Below are 13,214 nucleotides of genomic sequence, written 5' to 3' on the forward strand. Positions count from 1 at the left end.
TCTCTAGCGCTGGGATGCCTCAGGGTAGCCATCGCGCTCTATAAAAACTCTTTTCATTTCATTCATTCATTCATTTCACTTTGCATCGCATTAGAGATGCAAAGGGAAGCGTAGTGAAAAAGGGTGCTAACATGCGATTTTGCATGTTAGCACCCTGTTGTTGATAGGGCGATATTTTTATCTCCGCTTCTTTGACTTTTAAAGCCAAAAAGGCGGAGATAAAGCCCTTGTTAATATGCCCCTTACTCTTTTGGGAAAATCACTTTTAAGACATTTCATTTGTTTTATAAAGGGTACAGCACGTCTGCACCTACATTCGCATCAATCAATTTAAATGTGGATGCTGATGCAGTGCATTCTTCATAAAACAACCGAAATCTATATTAAATGATTACCATGAAGGAATCACTTTTATAAACCTCTATATCAACTCAAATCATATTTGAGAAATTGGGTTACCCTATATCATGTGCACTCACAAGGATTCCCCAGGGGCCACAAACTATGCTCTGTGGCATGCCCGAGGGCCGCATTATTGGCAGCACGGAGGGAGTGGGGCTTTGTGGGAAGTTAAGGTAGACGTAGGGTAAGCAAATCACATATATGGTGTGGTCATTAGGACAAATAGTTTTAAGGGTTGCTTTCCTTACTGCCCTCTAAATTAAGTCCCCAGTCTCTAGTAGAGTCATAATTCGACAATACTGTGTTATTCTGTATCGGAATTGCTATCCCTCAACCGCACCTTGGGGTAAGCCTTTCTGTTTGCTATCACTACCTTGGGAGATGCAAGTGTAATAAAAAGTAAGTAACCAGAAAATCTAGGCTCAATCCCGGCTTCCCCACTTGAACCAACTGTTTGATCCGAGGCAAATGCCTAATTTCACTTTACCTCCCTTTTCTTCATTATGACAAATAAGAGCACCTTGAAATACACGAGTTCAGGATCTATGCTGTAAAGACCTCTTATATTTGATTTAATAAAGCATAATGTTGTCCATTTATAATAACAACCCTGACCACCAAGAGGACTCCACATGGCAACTGACTTGCTTTTTAATCCACTATTGGCATTGTTGTCAGGGTGTGAGGAGGCATGAATATTTCTACACTCATTTTTGAAAATGATCAGTTTTAAATAAAATACTTTTAAATGCACTTATCTATTCTGATGTACTAAGGTGGAATGCGTCTGAATTTCAATAAAATACACTTTTCAAATTTTGAAGAGACTTTGTCATATTTTTACACTTTTTGCTAGATGTATTGTAAAATGAATGTGTTACTAAAGTTACATCTGCAGGGCACCTTATTTGCTTCCTTTCTTTCACTTCAGTTAGCCTGTAAATAAACGTTTTCCCATGTATTTAGCTTATTTGTGAATGTTAGTGCTATCTGAAGTAAACAGCAGCCCAGTGCAGTCCTTCAGCTGCTGGCTGCAAGTGAAGGTCAGGAGGGCCGCATGCAGCCCCCAAAGCTTACTTTGAGTACCACAGCCCTATATTATACCATTTTTCCCAGTCTAAGGTTGCAGGTAGTGAGGAACATTCCTGCCAGGATGAGGGTCACCATAGATTCCAGGAACGCACATGCGGCATACCTCAAAATAACGAGCCCCCTGCAAAATGTGATGAGGGGCCACTGAGTCTCCCATAGCTCAGAGATATGTGTCGGACAACGGCGTGCTGAGTGGTCACAGTGAGCGTCTGGCGTTGCAACTGGAACGCAAGCCTTGCGTTCCAGATTATTTGTTTCCTGGTTTCCAGGGAAGGAAGAGACGTTTCCAGTTTTGATTGTTGCGTCACAAAGCATTTCTTCAAGTTGGCCTCCATCTGTGTCAGCGGAGAGGCGTGTCATAATGACTGCATTCTTTATTCACAGTGGAGCTGTGTTACAGAGCTTTCTGACTTTGTAAAGTAGTTTTTAGTATTGTTCTTCACATCATCCATACGGTGTGGAACATTGTAGGTCCCATTGTCATGTGTAGGGTGCCAATCCTGGTATGGACACCCTCATTTTCTTCAAAACAACTTTATTGCTGTGACAGTGTTGTGATTTCTTTTTAATTATTTCAGACTTCACACTATATTTTAATCTTGTTTTCTTTGGTATTAGTCATTGCTTATTCATATTCACCTTTGTGATTTTGCATACTTGTTGAGACCTTGCAAGCTGTATTACCTCCTCCACGAATTTTGGAAACACCTGGTGATCCACCCATCAAATGGAGACAGTGGTTTGATGGATTTGAGGGCCATTCGATTCAGATCTGAGTGAAGGAAATATCTTCTACTACATTCATCAGGTTTTGAAGGGAGAGAAATTTTGAAACACCTTCATCCACCTGTTGTTGAAGGTGAAGAGATTCTTGATGAGTACCAAGACACAGTGAAAAGTCTTGAAACCAGGTTTGATATCCAACCTAGCCTAGTGGTGTTGCGACACAAGTTTTTGTGTATTCAAAATTCTGGTGAAGATGTTGACACTTATATAACTTCTTTGAGGAGGTTGGTCTCTGAATGCCAGTTTGAGAATATTGCAGACCAGTTGGTGCGGGACCAGTTTATTTGCCTCTGCATGGACAAAATGATCAAACAGAAACATATTTCAATAGGCAATCCAACTTTGAAGGAAACTATTAAATTGGCAAAAAGCATTGAGACGTCTCAGTTGTCAGCATAGGAACTAGAGCCTAAGAACAGTGAAGCAGTTTCTGCAGTCAAGGTTAAAGATTCAAAGGATACTAAACAGTTTGACAAGTCACGTTCTGGTTCTGGGGAAAAGCAAAATTCTTTTTTAATGAACAAAATATCTGTTTTAGGTGTTGGTACAGGTCTCACGTGAAAGGTAACAAATGTCCGGCAAAGTTTGTTACTTGCAGGATTTGGAACAAACCAAGTCACTTTGCAAAGGTTTGTCAAGCCAGTAAAGGTAGACAATCTTTGTCTATCAAATGTGTCTTGGATGAAAACGTGCATGGTGACGGTGATGAGTCCATCACCAAAGATCTAAGTGATATGATTGTGGTGGTACAAGATGAGGTAGTCAAGGTGGGAAATCCAGAACCATGTGTTGACCCCTATGTTGAAATCCAGGTCAGGGATAAGGTCCCGAATGTTTTAGTAGATTTGGGTGCTCACATTTCAATAATCACTCAAGAGCTTTTTGACAAAACTTGGCCCACTCGTTCTCTCTTACCTCCTGATCGCAAAGCATTTTCGTATGAAGGAAGGGAGATCAATTTGTCAGGATACATTGAGGACACTATGGAGTTCAGGGGGAGGAAAATTGCTGGGAAAGTGCATGTTGCACACAAAGGGTTAAACATTCTGGGCTGGTTTCACCAGGGATTATTTGGTATGTTACTTAGACCAGGGACCAGTTAGCAAGTTCTTGTTGTAAGGGACAATTTGGATCTCGAAATTGTTATCAACAAATTCCCTCATGTTTTTTCTGGTGAACTTAGGAAGGTTAGAAATCACCAACATAAGATTATTGTGATAGATGGTGCGAGACCCTTTAAACACAAACTCAGGAATGTTCCTTTTAGTATTAGACATGATTTGGAGAATGAGCTTAATTCTTTGTGTGCGAAGGGGATTATAGAACTTGTTGACTCCTCCCTGTGGCTTTCTCCCTTGGTTGTTGCAAGGCAACACAATGGGGAGTTGAAGGTATGCTTTGATTCCCACTTTCTAAATAAGGAGATCTGGGTGGATTCTCATCTCCTTCCGAATATCAACAAACTTTTAGCAGGGTTGAAGAACGCTAAAGTTTTTGAAAAGTTAGACTTGGTCTCCACTTACCACCAGGTTGAGTTAGCTCCTGAATTCAGACATCTCACTGCTTTTGTCTCCCTTTCGGTACCTACCAATAGGTCCGCATGCCTTATGGCCTTGCGTCAGCCGCATCTGTTTTTCAGCGCTTAATAAATAACATGCTTAAGGGGATTGACGGATTGTCTGTTTTCGTTTTTGTACCCGACAGGGCTGCTCACAATGTCATTCTTCAGGAAGTGTTGTCCAGATTTCAATTTAATGGTGTGGTGCTAAGCAGGGACAAGTGAGTCTTCCTTACAGAAGAAGTTGAGTACTTGGGACACTTGATCACGGGACAGGGAATTCTTCCCAAGTCTAGTCTTGTAGAGTCCATTATCAAGTATAAACACCCTCTGATAAGGCTAGTCTCAAGTCCTTTTTAGGGCTTTGTGAATTTTATTCATGTTTTGTTCAAGATTTTGCAACCAAGTTGAGGACTCTTTTGTAAATGCTCATGAAGGGTTTTGCGTTTGAGTGGAGTGATGAATGCCAGAGTGTGTTTGATTGGGTCAAGGAACAACTTATTTTGCCAATAGTGTTAAAGCATTAAGATCCTGATCTTCCCTGCACTGTGACTGTGGAAGCAAGTAATGTAGGTGTGGGGCTGTTTTGAGTCAAAGCAAAGGTGATGAGGTCAGGACCATTGGATTTGCCTCAAGAGTACTTTCTCCAGCTGACAAAAAGTATTTAGTCATCAAGAAGGAGTTATTGGCTTGTTGGTGGGCGGTGATGAAATTTCGAAATTTTATTTGGGGAAGAAGGTTTTGTTTCAAGTCTGACCACAAGCCTTTAATTCTTATTTTGAGTGAAAAAAATGTCAGAGGATTCACTACTCGTATTGCTCGTTTGTCGTCTAAACTTCTTCAGCTTGATTTTCTGCCTGAGTACATGCCTGGAAATAAGAAGGCTGTGCAGACTACCTTTCTCGTTCTTCTGACATTGTGGAGGATGGGCTTCTCAGTGGTGAGGAGGACAAGGAAGAGTTCATTGTTGCTGCTGTTGATATTCCACAGTTGTGTGCTTTACAGAGAACGAGTGGCATCAGGCTCTTAGTACTGATGTTTCCTTGTTGACTGTCATGAAGTATGTGGAGACCGGTTGGCCTAGGGAAAGACACCTGGGTTTTGAACTAAAAACATATGTACAGGTGGCGGATGAATTGTCTATTGAGGATGGTTTGCCATTGAGAACTGATAAGTTGGTTCCTCCAGTGTGTTTGAGAGCTGGTATCATTGCCCGTGCTCATTAGGGGTATTTGGGAGCCACCATGACAAAAAAGGGTGATACTCTCTTTTTGGTGGCCCTCTATGGACAGGGAGGTGGATGAAATGGTCACATCTTGTGTTGTTCGTTCCAGGTGCTATAAGACTGCTAAGTTGCGCACTCCTCCTCTATCTCCCATTGAGTTGCCATCTGCACCTTGGGTTAAATTGGGACTTTATATTGTTGGTCCTTTTCATGCACTTGATGCTACTTCAAGGTTTGCTTTGGTCATGATGGGCTACTACTCTAAGTGGCCTGAAGTCAGGTTTGTGAGAGAAGTGACATCAAGTACTGTTGTTGAATTTCTAAAAGACGTTTTTTTGAAGGAATGTTTTCCGGAGCCCTTGTGACTGACAATGGCACTCAGTTTGTCGCTAGGGAGGTGGAGGATTTTCTTCATACCAGTGGCTTCAAGCATCTCAAGACTTCACTCTATTACCCTTAGACCAATGGTCTAGTAGAACGCATGAATAGAGTGTTGGGGGAGTGTATTGTACATGCTTTGGTTGTATCGCACCACCCCTCATTCCTCTACGGGTGTCTCACCTTTTGAGTTGTTGCGAGGACGCAGAGCTACCACTATCTTTTGTCCGTGTTGGATGAGTAAGTGGGTTACAGTGGTCAGATGCCTGTGTTAGGAAACAGGTGAGTCTTAAGAAAAGCAAAAAAAATACTTTGACACTAGGAGAAAGGTCAAGGAGTTTGAGTTGATTGTCGGTGATCGTATTCGTTTGAAGAAACCTGTCTATTGAGGAAGGGTGGTTCCAGGTTTGGCTCTACTTTTGAAGTAGTGGAGGTCAAGGGTGATTCCGTGAAGCTTGTGAATGGCCAGTGGTGAAAAAAGTGTTTCTTGGTGAAATCTGGTGTCTGTGATGAAGTATCTGGTGGCTGTAGCGTGGGTGGTCACAGGAGTTCTTCGTGTGAGAGTCAGTCTGTTTTGAAACGCAGGTCCAGGACCAGAAACATTCCTGCACATTATAGGGTCTGATTTGTCTTGTATTACTGTGTTTTTTCTTTCCGCAGGAATTGTTGCTTATCTTTGCAATTTGTTATGGAGTAATTTTGTCATATTATTAACTTTAGATCTTACAGGCACTCTTATACTGTTCTTTGTTATATTTTCTTCATGTTTTCTTTTCTCCTTTGTGGTCTACCTTCTTTCATTTTCTTTTGTATTTTGGGGGAAGACCCATGTAGTAGCTCATGCTCCTTTCTACTTAGAGTGTTCATCGGTGCAGAACCTCACTGCGTGAGTGTTCTGTACCGAGCTTTGGGGCTACGACAGTTGGTGGTTGTCGATGCCGCGGCTGCTTTGCTCGTGATGGTCCATTTATGAATTAAATCATTTAATTCCACTTACCTGCTGTACGACACAAGTATTAGTCATTGTTAATGTAAATTGAACTAATAAACAGTTTTGTTGTGCTCATATCTAAATTAGGCAGACAGCACCACCATATGGCAGACTGTCATAAGCGCAGGTGCTGGAGCCGAGCATCGGAAACCATTGTCTCAAATTAACCACTGGGTGCGGTGTCCTGGAATTGATTGCTAACTCTCAGGTCTCCAGAGGCTCAAAAGACAGAAATCTATGCCCTACTCGATGATGGACAGTGTCGCCAAGGACCATGAAGGGCTAAAAATGACCATGCAAGGTTAGTGGAGGTGCAGTCCAGAGTGAGGGGATATTGGAAGACCTTAGGCTGGGGTAGCCCAATAAACCCCGATCAAATCCCTTCTTTCAGTGTCTTTGCCACTATTTGTCACTCAAGCACTTAAGTCCCACAAATGTAATCAAAATAGATTTTTGCCTGGCTATTTGAGAAAAACACACTTTCTCAATTTTAAAAATGTGTATCAAGATCAAATATTCCAACTTTCAAAATCAATTTTGGTGGCGTTGCGGAACAAAACACAGCTTTTGGAAGAATTAATATAAAATCCTGCAACAACGTATTTATTGACACCCCATTTTTTTCAGCAAAACACACACTAAAATGATGTCTCCAATAAGTATGGACTTTCCTTGAAGAACGAGTCCGATGAAGCCATCTTGCCAACTAACTAATGTTCTCTTAAATCGAATGGCCAGAAAAGAAATTAGAGATATTTCCTAGACTGCACTTTATTAGGAACATAACATTTCTTCGTTGAATGTAAAAACTGTCTAATGTTTGTAAACTGTTCAAACCTGTAAGTGTTTTGATCGCGAACACAAAAGTAGTTGTGTGCGGGAACGAAAGCACAAACTGGTTGAAGCAGGGCGGGATTCTTTTTCATTTTTAGCTGCTCCTCTCCCCTACACCAGATAAACACATTTTATGGAAATATGATCTCATTATTGCCTGGAGTCGTTTCTGGCCACGCGCCAGCAGTGCAGTTCGCTGCTGTAGGCAGCTTGTGTTTTCAGTTCTAATTTCCCATTTGATTAATTGACAAGAGATTCAGTCCCCGGTTGTAAAAAGTGAGAAGCGAATTTTGGCCACTAGAGGATGCCATGACGCTTCTCCTCTGAGTTAGCCTTCAAAAATATTTTCTCATATGACAGATGTCAGGACAGATGCAAAGTAAAAACTGCTTAAAGGCATGTACGGAACCATGCATATGTTTAAAGTGAGGGACAGCTGTATCGCCTGGTTTCTCTTGGTTGCTCTCCTATGGAAGAGTCTACAATATTGACGTTTTTTAAGCATCCTTTCATTTATTCAAAGATGAGACTTAAATGGCAATGGAGATGAGTCAATATGCTTTTTTTTTAAACTTTACTCAACACTTAAGATTTATGTATTTTCACTGCAGATGCATTTACTATTAGATTGATTCTTTTTGTCACCAACAAAATAGTTTTGGCAAAATGTATAGCTTATATAACAAATGTCTTTCTCGAAAGTGTTTTCCTTTTATGATGAAAACACAACGAAATGAAACGCACTTTACAAAACTATGCTATCGACATTCAAACTTGATGAAAAGCGAAGTGGAATATATCTAGAGATTTAGGGGCATATTTACAAGGGGATATCGCCACCAGAACGTCACTTTTAGCGACGTTCTGGAGGCGTAATACCCTTCTCCTTATTTACAAAGCGCCGTTAAGCCAATTAACATGACTTAGCGCTGCCTTGTAAATAAGGCCCCTTTTCACGCTTCACTCAGCGTGAAAGAGGCATGCAATGGGTGTGCAGTGGGCGTTCCGCCGCAACACCCATTGTTTTTTACGCTGCCCCATATTTACAAGGCTGGGGCAGCACCATAAACTAAGGCCAAGTAATATCTGGTCTTAGACTAGCGATACGAGGAGAAATTATTAATTTTTCCTTGTTTTTTGCTCTTTCCATGTGTGCTGCTTTCTGCAGGACACATAGAAAGAGCAAATCGCCATTAAAGATTGTTTATGTGCAGGAAGATGTCCCTTCCGGCACTTAATTTTATAACGCACTCTCAAATACCAGCTCTACCACGTCTCTCCACGCTGTCCTCCCAGTCTTCACTTAAAACTCTAGCGCACTGGTCCAACTTTAAAGTCTATGATGAACTCTCAATCTCGAAAATCCTATCCTCCTTAAACCTGAACTATCACTCGACTGATCCTCTCCCCTCCAACTGCCTAGCCGCCGTCTCACAAGCGATCATCCCCTCTTGGACTGCTATAATCAACGATCCCTCCTACAGGGTTCCATACCTGATTCGCTTAAAGCGGGCCAAGTTGTCCCCATCTTAAAGAAAACCTACGCTCGATCACACTTCCCCGGAAAACTATAGACCGATATCTAACATCACACTACTATCAAAAGTCCTGGAGAAATGTGTACAACAGAAGTTGAGCCAGCACATCACAAACTTCCACCTACTTGATGACTTCCAATCCGGGTTCAGACCTGGACACAGCACGGAAACCACCCTCCTCCACATCGTGGATGATGCCCTCCAAGCCATTGACCAAGGCAAAAACTGTCTCCTAATCCTCCTGGACCTATCCTCAGCCTACGATACGGTCATCCATGAAACTCTCCTTCAATTCAGGATGGGACTGGATGGCCCCGTTATTGAATGGTTTAGGTCCTTCCTCCAGAATCGTTCACAGAGAATCCTAATCAACGGTAATTTATCTGCTCCCTCTCCGATTACGGTTGGTGTCCCCCAAGGATCAACCTTGTCCCCCACCCTCTTAAATCTCTACCTTGAATCGCTCACAGTTGTGCTACGCACTGCCAACATCGCCTACCACATGTATGCTGACGACACCCAAATCTACATTAAAATCTCTTCTGAGGACATTCGCTCCCTGAATGAGGCCTTGAGACTGGCCGTTCACTGGCTCACCTCTAACCAGCTCAAACTGAATGCTAATAAAACGGAATTTCTTCTCATCTCCCCACCAAAAAACAATCCAGACATTCAGGAATGGATTAAGGCTATAACAGCGTTAAACTGCCCTCCTACCATTGTGGACTCTGCTAATTCCCTTGGAATAACCCTAGACTATAGCTTGAATATGCGTGCCTATATCAACTCGATGGCCAAAACTGTAAGATTTCACCTGAACTACCTAAGACACCTGAGACCTTTCCTTGACACACACGACCTAAAAATGGCAACCCAGGCATTAGTCATCTCCAGACTCGAATATGGTTGCTCTACCCTCGCAGCCCTACCCAAGAACTCTCTGGCACCATTGAAAGCCTGCCTCAACGCCGCCGCCAGACTCCTAACAGGCTCAAAGAAATTCGACCACATCTATCCACACCTCAAAGCTCTAAACTGTCTCGCTCTCGAAGCCAGAATCCAACTTAAGCTGGCTTGCATCAAACACAAGGCTCTTTACGCCTATTCCCCAGGCTATCTCACCCAGAAACTCGTGATCTCCGGAGGAGCCAGAACTTCAAGGTCTGCCAGTGACATGTTGCTCCAACCGGCACCCTTGTGGAAAACAGAAAACGTACAATCGGGCCTTCTCTGGTGCCGCCCCAAGAATATGGAACTCACTTCTGCCCGCCATCAGAAGACTTCCGTCTCTGACACACTTTAAAAAGGAGGCTAAAACTTTCCTGATGGGCAAATTCCTCTCCTAACGCTCGCAGTTCAGTTACCTCAGCGACTTTAGTTTCTCACTCTTGTATGGTTTTATACACGGTGTCCCGGATGATACTAGCCTAACACTACTGGACATCCTACACTGGATTTGAGGCTACATTATTGTATTATTGTTCTATCTTTTGTATCCCTATTGTGTCCTTGATGTGCTATTGATGACTCTTTTTATTTTTTTTGTTAATGCAGCTACTGTTTTACCCCTTTTGTATCCACCCATCCTAAGTCCTGTATTCCACCTGTCAATTCTGTAAAGCGCTCTGATACCCTCACGGGTCTGGTTCGCGCTCTATAAAACTCAAATAAAATTTTTTTTAAAAACAATTGCCCTGGCAGCACAGCTAACCTTGCAACATGGCGCAAGGGTGCCTGCACGGGTACTAGGCAGCTTTATCAGTGGCAGCGCTAAGGGCAACACAGGGATGAGCCTTATTTATGTAAATACGGCGCATCCCAACGTTTTAAAAATGTCAGAGCACGGCGTTACCCGTTATGGCGTAACACAGTGTTCCGAAATGTTGTTGTAAATATACCCCTCCATTTTTTACTTGCTGAAATGCTCCCAATGGACACGTATCTTCTTTACTGAGATTCCAGTTCTTCTTTACCACTGTGCTAACTGATTAATGGTATCCACCCCCATGAGACACGGACAACATAGTTTTCGGACACAATAAATACATCTTGTTCCCTGTTTCAGTGCGTATATATTTAGCATGCAACTATTATTGTTCTGGCTGTTGGGTTAATGGAAAACTCTCCAGAATCCATTGTGGAAATAGCTTCTAGGACATTTCACTGTGGGACAGTCACAGACATACACGAAGCTCCAGTCTATGTCTGTCCCACGGTGAAAATTATTGGCACACAGACCTCCTTGCAGACCCGCCCCCTAATCCCTTGCATACATTTTCTGCTTTTTAGGTCCCACCTACAGGCGACTTTTAGCTGTCTATTGTCAAAGAGCTATTGTGGACAATACCAATACCTGCACTAGGCTCTGTGGACTCCAAGGGTCATAAGGCTGATATTCTGTTAAAGCTACAGGGACACAACAAGCTACAAGGGGCCTTTTCCTCAACTGCTCGGCTGACAAGCGGGGACTGGACACTGCTGTTGACCTCTGCCTACCATCCTGTGAGTCTCTAAGTGCCTCACTGAGTTCCTGGGGAACTTTAGAAGTGTAATCCTGTGGTGGATTGGGATTTAAGGGACTAAAGTCAGAAGGTAAAATATTAGACCGGGATTAACTTGGTTAATGTATACGACTTGTATGCCATCGCTGTCAGCTTTAAATTCTGCTTTGGTTATGTTCTAATGCGAGCATTGACTATAATTATCTCTTTGTGCTTCATGGCAATTTTGTTTTACTTATGCTTTAAAAATTCATATGACCAGGTCCCCAATTGGATTGTTGGTATTTTGGTGTCATTTAAAAAAAAAAAATTTTACTCTGCATTTCCAATTAATTTTTGGCTATTTATTGATATTAATTTCAGCTTTATTATTGTTTTAGAACTGCATGCACATTGCCTTTAACTTAAGCCTGCCTGCTCTGTACCATAGCTACCAGGGGGTTTAGATCAGGTTAATTTAGTGACTTTTTGTATTTACTCGGACAAGGAGTGTGGTTATTGCCTAAGATGGTTCATTACCCACTTCAGTTAACACCTCAATTTTTTACCCCACTAGACACAGCCGAAGACCATGCTCTGCAGGGAGAGTGGGTGGCAGAGGGTTGGGCACAGGGTCGACTAGAGGTCTGGCGTTGTGCCCAGCCTTTGCTGCGCATGGCTGATGGCCTTGTTCAACTGGGCTGCATTGCCAGGAGGGAGGTTTTGATGAAAAGCCTGGCTACAGGTCCGGCCCTGTACCCAACAGCGGTAAGGAATGAAATCCATCATAAAAAATGAAAAAACACAGTTAAAAAGTGAGTTCTGGCTCAAACGTGCAAAACCACTACAATTTACGAGTCATGGTTTGCAGTGCACACAATGAACACCATAACTAACGTTGCCCGCCATGCTCAAAACAATGTATGATAATGACAGAGTAGAAACAGCCCATCGAGCAAGACTAAAGCAGGGTGGGTAACATTGGTCATGGTGTGTGCTGTGTGCACTGTAAACCATAATTATGTGCCAAACAGCGGTAAGGAATGAAATCCATCATAAAAACAATGAAAAAACACAGTTAAAAAGTGAGTTCTGGCTCAAACGTGCAAAACCACTACAATTTACGAGTCATGGTTTGCAGTGCACACAATGAACACCATAACTAACATTGCCCGCCATGCTCAAAACAATGTATGATAATGACAGAGTAGAAACAGCCCATCGAGCAAGACTAAAGCCATAATTCACTTTTGAACTGTGTCTTTTCTGTGAAGATAGATAGATAGATAGATAGATAGATAGATAGATAGATAGATAGATAGATAGATAGATAGATAGATAGATAGATAGATAGATAGATGGATAGATCATCCAGTGCTTCTTAACCTGTGATCAGGGGGCCCGCAATTCCTACTCAGAGGGGATGCAACTGGTTGGCAAATTAAATAAAGGTAACAGATTTATAAAGTACATACAAATAAAAAAGCAAAATGTAAAACTAAACATTTTAAAAACGTTCCTTAACTGTGAAGGGATTTGAAATTAGAGCCTAAAAAACGCTCAAACCATACCATTAAAATTTTTGATTTTTTTTTTGTAGCTATATGTACATAAAATAAAATATTTAAGCGTTTTTGTATGTGTTTGATGAATGCTTGTCTGTATTTTTGTGCTGAGTGTGCAGTGTGTCATGTGCATGGTAACAGGGACTATATGTTCCATTTGTTTATGAATCAATTGTCTGTGATTTTCGATTCCCAGGTTTCTTAACATATAAAGAATTTTGCGGTGCCATTTCTGAATCTTTAAATTTACATAATGATAATGTTTAATATTTTGACTGTAAATGACTAAAATAAGTGTGTTTAAAGTCATTTCCTTGCCCGAAATGGGTCAAAATAAAAGATTTTGAGTAGGAGGAACAGTCTGT

Source organism: Triturus cristatus, chromosome 6 (assembly GCF_964204655.1).
Source record: "Triturus cristatus chromosome 6, aTriCri1.1, whole genome shotgun sequence".
Taxonomy (NCBI): domain Eukaryota; kingdom Metazoa; phylum Chordata; class Amphibia; order Caudata; family Salamandridae; genus Triturus; species Triturus cristatus.